The sequence below is a fragment of the Euphorbia lathyris genome, chromosome 2, assembly GCF_963576675.1.
Source record: "Euphorbia lathyris chromosome 2, ddEupLath1.1, whole genome shotgun sequence".
NCBI classification, from domain to species: Eukaryota; Viridiplantae; Streptophyta; class Magnoliopsida; order Malpighiales; family Euphorbiaceae; genus Euphorbia; species Euphorbia lathyris.
Window position 1 is genome coordinate 88,688,611 of NC_088911.1, and position 12,873 is coordinate 88,701,483.

General features: G+C 33.3%; 1 pseudogene; it reads right to left on the reverse strand.

Annotated features, from left to right (window-relative positions):
• Positions 1 to 323: 323 nt before the first annotated feature.
• LOC136217214 (protein NRT1/ PTR FAMILY 3.1-like) lies at positions 324 to 8,673 on the reverse strand (annotated as a pseudogene).
• Between the last annotated feature and the right edge of the window lie 4,200 nt (positions 8,674 to 12,873).

Below are 12,873 nucleotides of genomic sequence, written 5' to 3' on the forward strand. Positions count from 1 at the left end.
AATTTAACTTTTCTAAAAATAAAAAATTAACCCAATAAATATAACATTACTTTTATACCCTTTATAAAACCATCTTCTTCAACCTCCACCATTGTTTTCTTTATTATTCCATTTTCAAAAATTATTTCTCTCTCTTCAATCTTTATACTTGTTTTCTTTGTAATCCATTTTCAAAAATTATTTCTCTCTCTAACTCTCATCTCTCTCATTCTCTCTCCAACTCTCATATCTCTCTTATTTTCTCTCTCATCTTCTCATCACTTCTCTCTCTAACTCTTCCATCTCTCTAATTCTCCATTTCTCTCTCTAGAATATCTTATAAGCTAGGAAATTAAACAGACATCCATATTAGCTCTTCTACTCAACAATAATTTGACGACGTCCTTGAATCTGTTACCAAGGATATATAGAGAGAGAAATAATTGTAGTAAAAGTATACATCTTAACACACACCAAGTAGACAAGGTTATTAACCAGTAAATGTATTCCAATCTTCCCTTGTTCAAATTATCATCAGGAAGCCAGTTTGATCCATCTTTTTCACCACTAAACTTGTGCACCAAAGCAACCAAAAGCGTACTCATATAATTCCCAACCGAAATCGCTGTCCAAAACAACGCCATCGCTGAGCTTCTCATACTCTCCGGCGCCTGATCGTAAAAGAACTCTAAATGCCCAATCGACATAAAAGCCTCTGCAATTCCATGGAGAGAATACTGCGGTACAAGCCATAACATTGAGATTGGAATCGGATTATGAGAATTGAGTAATCGTGATCTGCAGCAGCTTTTTTGCGCTTGATTTCGACGAATCCAGCAACGAAAGTGGCGAAAATAGAAATGACAAAGCCGATTGCCATTATGTGTAGGAAACTTATGCCTCTTTCGAGACCTGTGAATTTGGAGACGAAAGGGACAAAGAGGCGATCGTAGAGGATGATTGTGGCTAGCATGGAAGTCATTGTGAAGACAGATATGGAACCGGCTGGGATCTCGAAGTATTTGGAGAGATGTCTATCCATTGATTTAGCTTGTTGGAGGGAAAATGTGCTCTGTTGAGCATATGCTGTGATTAGGAGAATTCCTGCAGCCCAAATAGGTCCCATTCTGATAATTGATTTGAGTTCTTCAACTCTGTGTACAATGTTTAATCTTCATAGATTTGGTGGTTCCCCAGCTTTTATGTTGTCTTCTTCACTAGCTTATAAGATATTCTAGAGAGAGAAAGGGAGAATTAGAAAGATAGAAGAGTTAGAAAGAGAAGTGATGAGAGAGATGAGAGAGAAAATAAGAGAGACATGAGAGTTAGAGAGAGAATGAGAGAGATGAGAGTTAGAGAGAGAGAAATAATTTTTGAAAATGGAGTACAAAGAAAATAATGGTGGAGGTTGGAGAAGATGATTTTATAAAGGGTATAAAAGTAATATTATATTTTTTAGGTTAATTTTTTATTTTTAGAAAAGTTAAATTGCTGAGGTGGCACGTTGACTTCGGGTTGACCGGTCACAATTACCTGCTGTACACTTTAGTGGGAGGTCACCAAAAAGTTGTACATTTTAGTGTGCAAAATTGAAGGTTGTACACCAAAGTGTGAAAATAGGTAAAGGTTGTACACCACGTATGTAATTTACCCAATAATTCTAGACAAGATCAATTTTACAGTTGTCTAATAGAAAATTTGAGTAGACTTTTTTGCATGTTGTTTGAATATCACATCGGATCTTTCAACACAAATTTATCCATAAAATAAACAGTGTCGTGCCTTTTGTCGGGTCGTTTGTAAGTGTGTTAATAATGTAGTAAATATATTAGGTAGTTCTTTGTAATTAACTTATAGTGCAGACTTAATTTTGGATATTTTGACAAGTATTTTGTATATATGTTTGTAACATAGTAACATTTTAGGCAAAATTGATATTTAGAAGGTTTGATGTGACAGTTAAATAACGGAAAACTTGTATGTTCAAATTTTCTGTCAAGTAGAGGTAAAATCCATTCTGCTTTAAAATGTTAGAGACAAAATTTTACCATTTCACATATTAGGAATAAACCAGTACTTCTCAAAAAACGATACATGTAAATTTGAACATTATTGCAAAGCAAAACTATCTAAGATTTATCTGATGGAAGAATGTGTCTAGGCAATCATCAAGCAAATCGTGCAGAATTTGATTCGGAGGGGAGTCTAAGCGAGCAACACCAAGAGGGAAGTTATTCGCTAAATTAGCCAAGCCATCAACAACTGCAATTTTCTCTCGAAACTTACAATGAACAAAATTTCTTGAAAATATCTAAGGGGACGTTTGTTTTGGTAGTTTCAAGAAAGAGTAAGAGAAAAAGAAGTTTCATTTCTTTTGTTGGTATTTATTTTATTAATATAATTATTTCCTTTAGCATTTTTCGATTTTGGATTTACCTCAAACCCCTCTAATCTCATTATCCAACCACCTCTAGGTTTTATATTTCCTTTCCTCTTCTTTATTAACTTACACATCTATCATCCTCGTAAAACTCTACTTTAATCTCTATTTTACTTTATAATTTTTGTTGTGATTTTATATGCTTATTTATTTTTAATTTTTTCTATCCCGGATTAATATCACTTTTGATCTTTATATATATATTTTTACTTTTTTCCATTGAAAAATATTTTTGATCAAATCTTACTTTTAAATTTTTATTTTCATCTTTATATTTATTTATTTATAATTTTTTATATCTAAATTAATTTCACTTTTGATCCTTGTATTTATATATTTTTACTTTTTTTCCTTGCAATTAATTTTGACCAAATTTTTTATTTTATCTTATTATTTAATTTTAATATTTATTTATAATTATTTTAAAATGATTATTTTCTTTTTTAAAGTATAATGTTTATGCAATTTTTTTATTAATTTCATTTCAGTTTCCTCCATCTCACCGTCCTATATTTAAATATGAGTAATTTATTAATATAGAACATATATGTATAAAAATTGTTATTAAAAGTAATCAGCAACTTTCCTTTATTATTTTTTTGAACTAAACAACAAAGAAAAATAGATTTTTATTATTTTCTTTCTGAAACCGAAATAAATAGACAAAAAAATTCAGAATTATTCCATTTTTTTTCCTCGTTTCTCTTTTTAGATTCCATTTTGTTATCACTCCACGAATCAAATACTTCTTAATTATGCTTCGATTACTCTTAACGAAGTTGTTAAGACGACAAGCTGATGTCTCGGGGCTGAACACAATTCCAACAACATTCAATGTTGTCCGATTCAATCTGAAAGACACAAATTCCCAAGTCTAAAGCAAATCTAACCCCCGAATAAAAAGCCCACAACTCTGGTTGGAAAGAATTCCCCAGGACAATATTGTGCACAAACCAAGCCTACCAAACACCATCATTAGACCGAATAACCCCATTTAAAACATCAAATCAAGCATTGTATTAAATGATTGACACAATGTTGTTAAGTCCGCCTATACTATCTCTCTCCATCATGTTTAGAAGTATTTCCTGAAGAATTTTAATCTATTATTCAAAAATAATATAAACAATTGATTCTTCGTTTATGAGGGGTGACTAATATATATCATCTCCAACAATACTCTCCGTACTCACTTTTTATTTACTTCTTTATCATTAAAATTAAGGGATAAAGTACCAAAATAGACCTAAGGTTTTTGAAAAAGTACCAATTTAAGCTTCACGTTCAAAATAGCATCAATATGAGCTTAACTTAGAACATAACATCAATTTAGGCTTAACGTTTACAACATAGCATCAATTTAGGAATTACTAAAAGAACGTGACATGTCATCCGTTAATTCTGTACCAAAATAGGTTTAAGGTTTGTAGAAAGTATCAATTTAGGTCTCACGTATAAAATAGCACCAATATATGCTTAACATTTACAAAATAATACGAATTTAAGCTTAACATTTACAAAATATATCCAATTTAAGTTGTGTCAAAAAGATAAATTTTATTTTTCTAGCATTGTACAAATTAAGAAACTGATATTAGACACTTTGGATTTTGTGTGGCTGTATGGTAACATTTTGAATGAGTTGTCAGTTGACAATTGATATTTTGTGTGCCAATATGGTTATATATCAATATCATTTTAACTAGTGTTAATTTTGTGAATATTCAATTACTTTTAATTTGCATATATTACATGAGTCCATGGAATTTAGGAGTCATGGAATCATTAATGAAAAACAAATATAAGATTTTAATGGGCAAGAATAATAATTAATTGTATTATAATAAATAAGAAAATAGAACTAAATAAAAAAGATAACATATAGAGTTAATAGGGAAAGAATATAATATGATTAATTGTTATGTTTAGCTTATATATATATATATATATGTAAACGTTAAGCTTAAATTCATATTATTTTATAAACGTTAAGTCTATATTGGTGCTATTTTGTACGTGAGGCCTAAATTGATACTTTCTACAAACCTTCGGCTTATTTTGGTACCTTATATGACGTGGCGCTGAGTTGGCAGACTTAACAGATGATGTGTCACGTTCTGTTAGTAATTCCTAAATTGATACTATGTTGTAAACGTTAAGTCTAAATTGATGTTATGTTGTAAACGTTAAGCCTATATTGGTGCTATTTTGAACATGGAGCCTAAATTGGTACTTCCCAAAAAACCTTAGACCTATTTTGATACCTTATCCCTAAAATTAATAATATATTGTTATATTTACCAATAATGAGAGGAGAGAGAGTGTGTTCAATAATAAATTATTAATAAAAAATAATTTGAGGAGTCACTAAGAGCATCTCCAATAGAGGGTGCCCAAAAGAGTGCCAGCTGATGTGGCATCAGCTTTGGCAACTTTTAAAAGGTGCCCACTATTGGAGTGATTGTGGGTGCCAAGGAAAGTTGCCAATTTTTAGTAACCTCTTGGCAACCTTGTTTATTGTTTTTTAATATGAAATAGGTGGTCCCTCTCCTAGAAATAATAAAATCTGTAGCTTTTTATTTTAATATTTTTAATAAAATAATAATTTGTAGGATTATAATGACAACTTTTCAAGCAACCTCTATTGGAGCATTTTTTAAATAAAAGTTGCCAAAAGTGATGTGGATGAAAGAGACAATAAAATATTATATTTTGAAATTATGTGTCAAGTTTTGGCACTCTTTTGGGCACCCTCTATTGGAGATGCTCTAAGTGTGGACAAAGGCTCCTCAATAATGATGAGGGAATGGATGCTCTTAGTGATTTGAGAAGTCATTAGGAGCCTGTTGGAGTTAGTTTCTAACTCACACTCCTTAAATTTTAACTTAAGAGCCCAACAAATGAGTCTCTTAGAGATGTTCTAAGGTCAGAATCAGAGTTGGTTTTGGTATCTCTTACTCATGTATATATCAACATTGCTATCGTATAGTATCAATACAACACAATAAGTAAATACACTTTCAATTATCCTTCTTTGAAACTTATCAAACTTTGTGCATTAATATAGTATTAGAGCATCTGGTTTCGAGTTTTCTAGCACAACCCTCTCATCAACCTTCATCTCCCATGACGATTCCTGTTATAGAGGCAGAATCATATATCTCTCACAATCTCCTTTCAAACTCCTTTCTGCCAAACTCTCAATTCACCATTGATATGGTACGAAGTTATTTGGGCTTTTGGCAGTCAGACCCCAACCATGATCCGAATTCATCAAATGGGCCCAATTCCACCAAAGCCTATAAATGCGTTCTTCTTGGCTGAAGTCGTGGCTTCGGCCATCTCACGTCCGAAGAATTCAAATCGGGAGCTGCTTAAAGAAACACGTGGACCAATGAGCATGCTGGATTCCAAAAGCACGCTCTCCACATTCAAATATCTTACGGAAATATAGGATTCGAAGACCAATCAAATGATGCCACATATCCAGGTACACTTTATTTTCACTTATAAATAGCAGAGACACTTACAACTCAGGTATCTTACTTCATTTGTTTAATTACTTCATTTTATGTTATTGGTTAACTTGATATTATCTCTAATATCTTATGACTTTAGCATTAGACAGGGTTCATCGGAACTCCGACCCCCTTTTCTGACATTCTTTGTAATCTCAGGTCACCGGCGTGCCATTGGAAGTGACATTTACAAGAAGTTCCATATCATTTGGTATGGTGATCGTGAAATTTCTTCATGAAATATGGTTCAAGTTTGTAGTTCAGTCGTTAATGCCACAAATCAACCTTTAGAGCAGTCCACTGTCTAGTCGAGAATTCAATCTAATCAGTGGGTTGCAGACTTTCCCAGTACTTCAGCGGGTCCTCATCATGGCTCGGTATTCTCACAATAATCCACTTTCACCTTTAATGGTCACACCATCTTTGGATCAACACATTGATGCTTGTTTAGGATCTTTAGAGCCAGAACAACACACTTTCATGGATGGTTTGACAAGACAACTAATTTACAACATGGGAGTCTGTTTAAAAATCAATGAATATCCTTCAAACGGAGCATGCTAGACAGATGGAGGTGATGCGCCAAGAATTAAAGGAAGCTAGAGACACTACCAGATATGGTGATAAGAAGAGTATTCATGGCTTCAGCAGATGACCATTTCCTTATATTTTCCCCCCTCCACAACCAAATTAGGTATTTTTACCCAATACTTGGAGTGGGAAATCCTTTTATCTTCTTTAGGTAAAGAAATCGTCATCTTCCAAACCCATGAATAATCTTCTTAAAAGGCGTTTAGGCGAAAGATGGATAAGGTTGATTGCTGATCAAAGCCATTGGGGTTAACTTTGTTACGGTCTTTGCCACTTTACAGGAACACAATCTCAAACTAAATCCGGAGAAGTGTACCTTTAGAGTCTCTTCGGGTAAGTTTTTTGGATTTATGATTTCTTAATAAGGCGTTGAGGCTAATTCGGAAAAAATTCAGGCTATTATAGACATTGAGCCTCCTAAGAGGATTAATGACGTACAAATGAACGGGAAGATTAATGCCTTAGGGCGTTTTATTTCTTGCTCGGCTAAGCATTGAATGTCATTCTATAAAAGTTTGAAGGGGTGAAGAATTTTGACTGGACGGCCGAGTGCCAAACGTCCTTTGAACATCTGAATCGATTTCTTGCTTCTCCTTCGTTGTTAAGTAAACCAGTGTCTAGTGAGACCTTTACATAAGTGTAGCCGAACACTCTATTGGCGTGGTTTTGATTCGGGAGGAAGGGATGAAGCAGTTCCATGTGTATTACACAAGCCGTGTGTTAAGGGATACATAGATACATATCCAAAGCTTGAGAAGTTGGCGTATGGAGTGGTTATAGCAGCTTAGAAGTTAAGACATTATTTCCAAAGCCATACCATTGTGGTTAGGACTAACATGCCTCTTAGAAAGGTGCTGTAAAAACCTGAGACTTTAGGGAGGATTGTTGAGTGAGCTTTAAAATTAACAGAATTTGACATTCGATTTGAGCCCTGAAGAGTGTTTAAGGCTCAGGCCTTGACTGATTTTTTGATAGAAATTCTTGGGGAAAATGGTTTTGTTCTGATGACTTCTGAAGTTTGGGAAATTTTTATCGACGACAGTTCAAGCAGGGAAGGATCTGGCATTAGAGTCTTCGTTCAAGGGCCTAATGGAATTAAGCTTCGATACGCTACAACTTTGGATTTTATTGCATCCAATAATGCAGTAAAGCATGAGGCATTGTTGTAGGATCTTCGGATCCTCAACATCATTAAGCCAGATAAGGCTATCCTCAAGAGTGATTCTCAGCTGGTAGTTTGCCAGCTTACAGATGAAAAAGTATATGGCTATGGTCAAACTAATTTTGCAGGAAGGAAAGACCAAAGGTCGTAGTCTCGAAGTTCAATGAATCCCTAGAGAGAAGAATGAAGAGGCTGAATATTTGACAAAATTGGCTTCGACCCCAAATGGGTCTCGATCATGTTTGTGCCACATTGAGCGAATCGTTGTTGCCAGTATTAACAAGGAGGAAGTTCTGGTCATTGATCTCACGAAGGAATGGTTTTTTCCCATTTTTTCTTACCTTACTATAGGTACTCTTCCCGAAGAGTAGAACGAACAGATTAAAATTCTACGAAAAGCGGGAAGATATTTGGTAGTTGAAGGAATTTTGTACCAGAGATCTTTTGGCAAGCCTTGGATGAAGTGTGTAGGTTTTGAAAAAGGGAAATTGATCTTGCAGGAAATCCACGAGGACGTGTGTGGAGCTCATGAAGGTAGGGTTGCTTTAGCCAAGAAAGCTTAGTTGTAGGGATTCTATTGGAAGAAAATGGTTAAAGTCGCAGTGGAATTCGTATAAAAGTGTTCGGTATGTTAATCTTTTTCCCCAATTGTTTAGTCTCCAGTAACCATTGCGCGGGTAATTTAGCCTGCTTGGCCATTCGCAACATGGGGAATTGACATTGTGGGTGCCTTTCCAACAGCTAAGGGCCAAAAGAAATTCTTGATTGTGGCTGTGGATCACTTCTCCAAATGGCCAGAGGCCGAAGCCCTTGCCACCATCACATCAGCACAGATCATTACCTTTATGGAAAAAATGATTATCTCTCGTTTCAGAATTCCACACCCAGTTATCACCGATAATGGCAAACCGTTTGTCTATAATGCCTTTCGGTCTTTTTGCGAAATTCTCCATATCAAGCTTCAGTTTACTTCGGTTGCCCATCCACAGACTAATGGGATGACCGAAGTTACAAACCAAACAATCATTTGTGGCCTGAAGAAAAGATTAGGGAAGGCAAAAAGGTCTTGGGTGGACCAATTGTAACATGTCCTATGAGCATATAGAACCACCCCAAGAGCTGCAACGGGAGAAACACCATTCTCTTTAGCCTAGCTACAATAGTACATTTTGTGACTTTTGTCATACCATTCTTTTGGGGGTGGGCTACCAAAGAGAACGAGTTAGTGATGTTCAAGCACTAACAATAGCTTTTGAAATTCTAGAAATTGAACCGTGTTCTAGTATCATTCGCTATTGTAGGTCGAATCTAGTGAAGTGATCTACTGCCACTATAAAAAATTTACGTTGGCTCATTGTCGTATGTAGTGGACCTACTAGGTATATCCCCAGAGTAGAGAAAGGACATCATATGTAGATGGGTTTCTGATTGGTTATAAGACATTGACATGGATCTGACAGTTGTGACACTATTGTACTAGCCTTTTAACATCGTTGTCCATATTTATCATTTAGTATCGGGAGAGCATTGCCTTTCGAACCAGAAATTAAGTGCCTTCCTATGATCCACAAATTCTCTCCTAGAGCTCATTCAACACATACTTTTCCTTTTTGAATGAGATCCATTTCAATCATGGGTCGCTAAATGATTTCATAAATAACTGTCTAGTTAAAGATGGAGTATCTGGCCAGCTTTTGCCACATTCTTAGACAGAATTCCCTTTGTCATTAACTACTCCTAAGGGCTTGATTGGATGAAGGGTAGGGAATGGTTAATAAAGGAAAGGTAGGGAAAGGTAGGGAAAGGGAAGGAATGGTAATTTCTAACCCTTCCAAACCCACCAAATTGGAAGGTTCAAAATTGGATGAAATTTGTTAAAAAGAAACCCTTCAAAACCCCTCCAAACCCTTACCCTCCTAATTTTTTTGTGTTCCAAACATGGGTTTGTAGAAACCCTTACTAATCCTTCCTCCTTCCAAACAAAGGTTTCTATCAACCCTTACTAACCATTCCCTTACTAACCCTTCTAAACGCTCCATCCAATCAAGCCCTAAAAAAGGGTTTGTATATTTCCTCAATGAACAATATTTCTTGGATCCTTGTGCTAAGTACGCTGTGTATTTCAAATGGGTATTGTTCCTATTTGTCTATGCTAGTTGTGAAATTGGCCAATTTGTTTGCTTATATATTCTTTTCTCTTGCTATGTTCACAACCTCCCATCTAGTATAATTTTCATTTAGGTTTCAGTTCAATTTCTTCACCATGTCGTAAGCCACGGAAAGGATATATTAATAGATATAAAAGATATATGTTTGAATTTAATTTTACTATTATCATTGTTTTTTGTTACATTATTATTATTATTATAGCATGGTTGGAAGAACCGAACCGGATTGGGCAGTATGATCGGAATCGGTCAAAATTCTGAGCTGGATGTGATTCAAATTTTTAATCTTTAAAAACTGACCAGAACCACTCAAATCGTGGTTGTAAGAATTGAGCCGGACTGACTAGTTCAACCAGAATCAGAAAATCGGTCATAATTCCAGATTGGAGGTGGTTCAAATTTTTAATCTTTAAAACTGACCATAACCGTTCGAACCGACGAGTTAACCATGAATAGTTGATCCAGTTTTGGTTAAATGATTTGATCCGGTTCATTACAGACATGTTTATTTTTAAAGAATTAAATTTTAACAAATGTGGTCTTTGAACCTTGAATCCTTCAATTTTAAGTATTAATACTCACTATCACACCACGAATTCAATTATTATTAACCATTTAAAAATATATAGTTATGTCATAAATTAAATAATTAAAATATTATTAGTATTAATTTTTTATTTTAAATTTAGATAAATATCATAAAAATATTTTATCTTCTCAATGTTAATAAAATTTAATTAGTATTTAAACTTTAAATACATATAAATAAAATTGAAAAGTCTAATACTATATAATTTAAATTGAATTATAAAATATATATTTTATCATTTTATTATATTTACGTGATAAAATATTAATAAAAATAATAAATATTTAATTTGAAAAATATATATTTTTTTCAATTTTTAAATATATATTAAATTTTAATAAAATTTTGATTTTGTAATATTAAATTTATTAATTTGACATTAAAATATTACAAATTGATTTAAAAAATATTATTATTAGTATAATTTTTATTATTCTTATTAATATTGTAGTATGTATTTGTTTAATGTGAATAGAAACATAATTTTCATATGATTTTTTAAATTTCAATTGAACTCTATTTGAACCTCGGTTGAACTTCTAAGGGTCTGCTTGGATTGGGGTTAGTGGAGGTTAATTAAAGGGAGGTTATTTTTCTAACCTTGCTTGGGTAGGAGTTTAAATGGTGGTTATTTTTCTAACCTTGCTTAACCTTGCTTGGGAAGGAGTTTAAGTTTAAATGAAGGTTAAATGAGGTTAAATGGAGATTCAAAAACCTTCAATTTCAGTCCCACCAAATTGGTGGGATCCGGAGGTTCTCTAACCTCCCCTCCCTTTCCCTCCCTTCCCTTCCCTTCCCTTCCCTTTAATTAACCTCCCTTTAATGAACCTTGTGAAACCTTCATCCAAGCGGACCCTAACTTTTAATCTTCTGTTTTTTCTAGTTCTATAACTAATCGGACTATTAGTATTATCGGTTTAATGGTCAAACTTTTTTCCTTTTCTTATAATGTTTAGTGGTCAGACTTGGTTTGCTAGAGTACCTAAGCTTATTTTGGTTTTTTCCAAATGAATAAATGCTTAAACCTTAAGCTAAGTAGAAAATGATTAATGAATATGAATTCAAATAATTAATAAATTAAACACCCTATCCTATATTATGCTGCCGACGAACCCCCTAATCTGTTGATGATAATGAAAGCATAGTATGTGCCCTAAGAGATGGGGACGTATTATAACAAATGGCATTTATTTTTGTACCAACACATGTCACTCTTATTCTTATTTTTTTAAAGTATACATATAGTAATTGGTTGTAGCTTTCAAAATCAAAGTGCATGACTTGTCCACATTTAACAACAACTCAATTCTAAATTAATTTGATCAAAGAATATGTTAACATCTAACTTTTTCAGACCTCAACCTATCAATTTATCATTAATAATCTATTATCTTCATATAAAGATTTGATAGCTGCACTTATTCAATTATTATTATAATGTTTCATTTCAAACTAATATGATAAATATATAAAATGTGCCACCGATTCATAATTATCGAATTTGAAAACATATGAGGTCAAATTTATCATTTACCGAATGGAATTTTACTTTTAATTATCAAATTAAGCAATTCAAATATGCCAGCTCCCTATCATTTCATGACCTATGATTTGTGCACTAAAATTGATATGATATCAACAGAACATTAAGGTTTTTAGAAAAACGTTATTTTATTTCTAAAATAAAAAATAATTTTATTTTAATCTGAATGTTTGTAAAACAGTGTAATTATAGTTATGAAAGCATCTCCAATACTAACTAGCTATTTGATTCTCTAAAATAATATAAAATATTAGTTTAACCAAATTTATGTTTTGCTCCAACCATGCTAGCTATTTGATTCTTTATTTGATTATTTTATCATTAAAAGTGATTAAATTTAAAGAAAAAAAGAAAAAGTAGAAAAAAAAGATATAAAAAGAAAATAGAAAGAATGAATAAAAAATAGAAATAGCTAACAAATAGTTTGATTCATCCGGAGGGGACAACCACTTATAATCGTATTTTTGCAGGTTAGGAATGAATGATTTCTTTTGAGTCCTTTTGATTTTTGATTCCTGTACGTGTGGTCTCTAACATGAGTAATGTGTGGAAAAAAATGTTAACTTGCTAATTGGTTGCTCAAAGACGTGTCGCAGAAGAGGCTGAACTCTCTAATTGGCTGCTCAATGGGAGACCCATATGCAAGAATGTGCACAACCACAATGCATTTCTGTAGAGGAGTCTTTTTCATTTTGCGACATCAACCCTTTATTGGAAATATGATTTGTGATTCCCCAGGTCAATCACTATACGTAGTCATTGAACAGTCATTATGTAGCTTCTTTATAATCATGTCTCACATATTTCTCCATCGAGGTTCTGATTGCTACACATGCTGTTTAATTACGTTGAGATCCTCTAGATCATCCTCCTCCGTCATTTG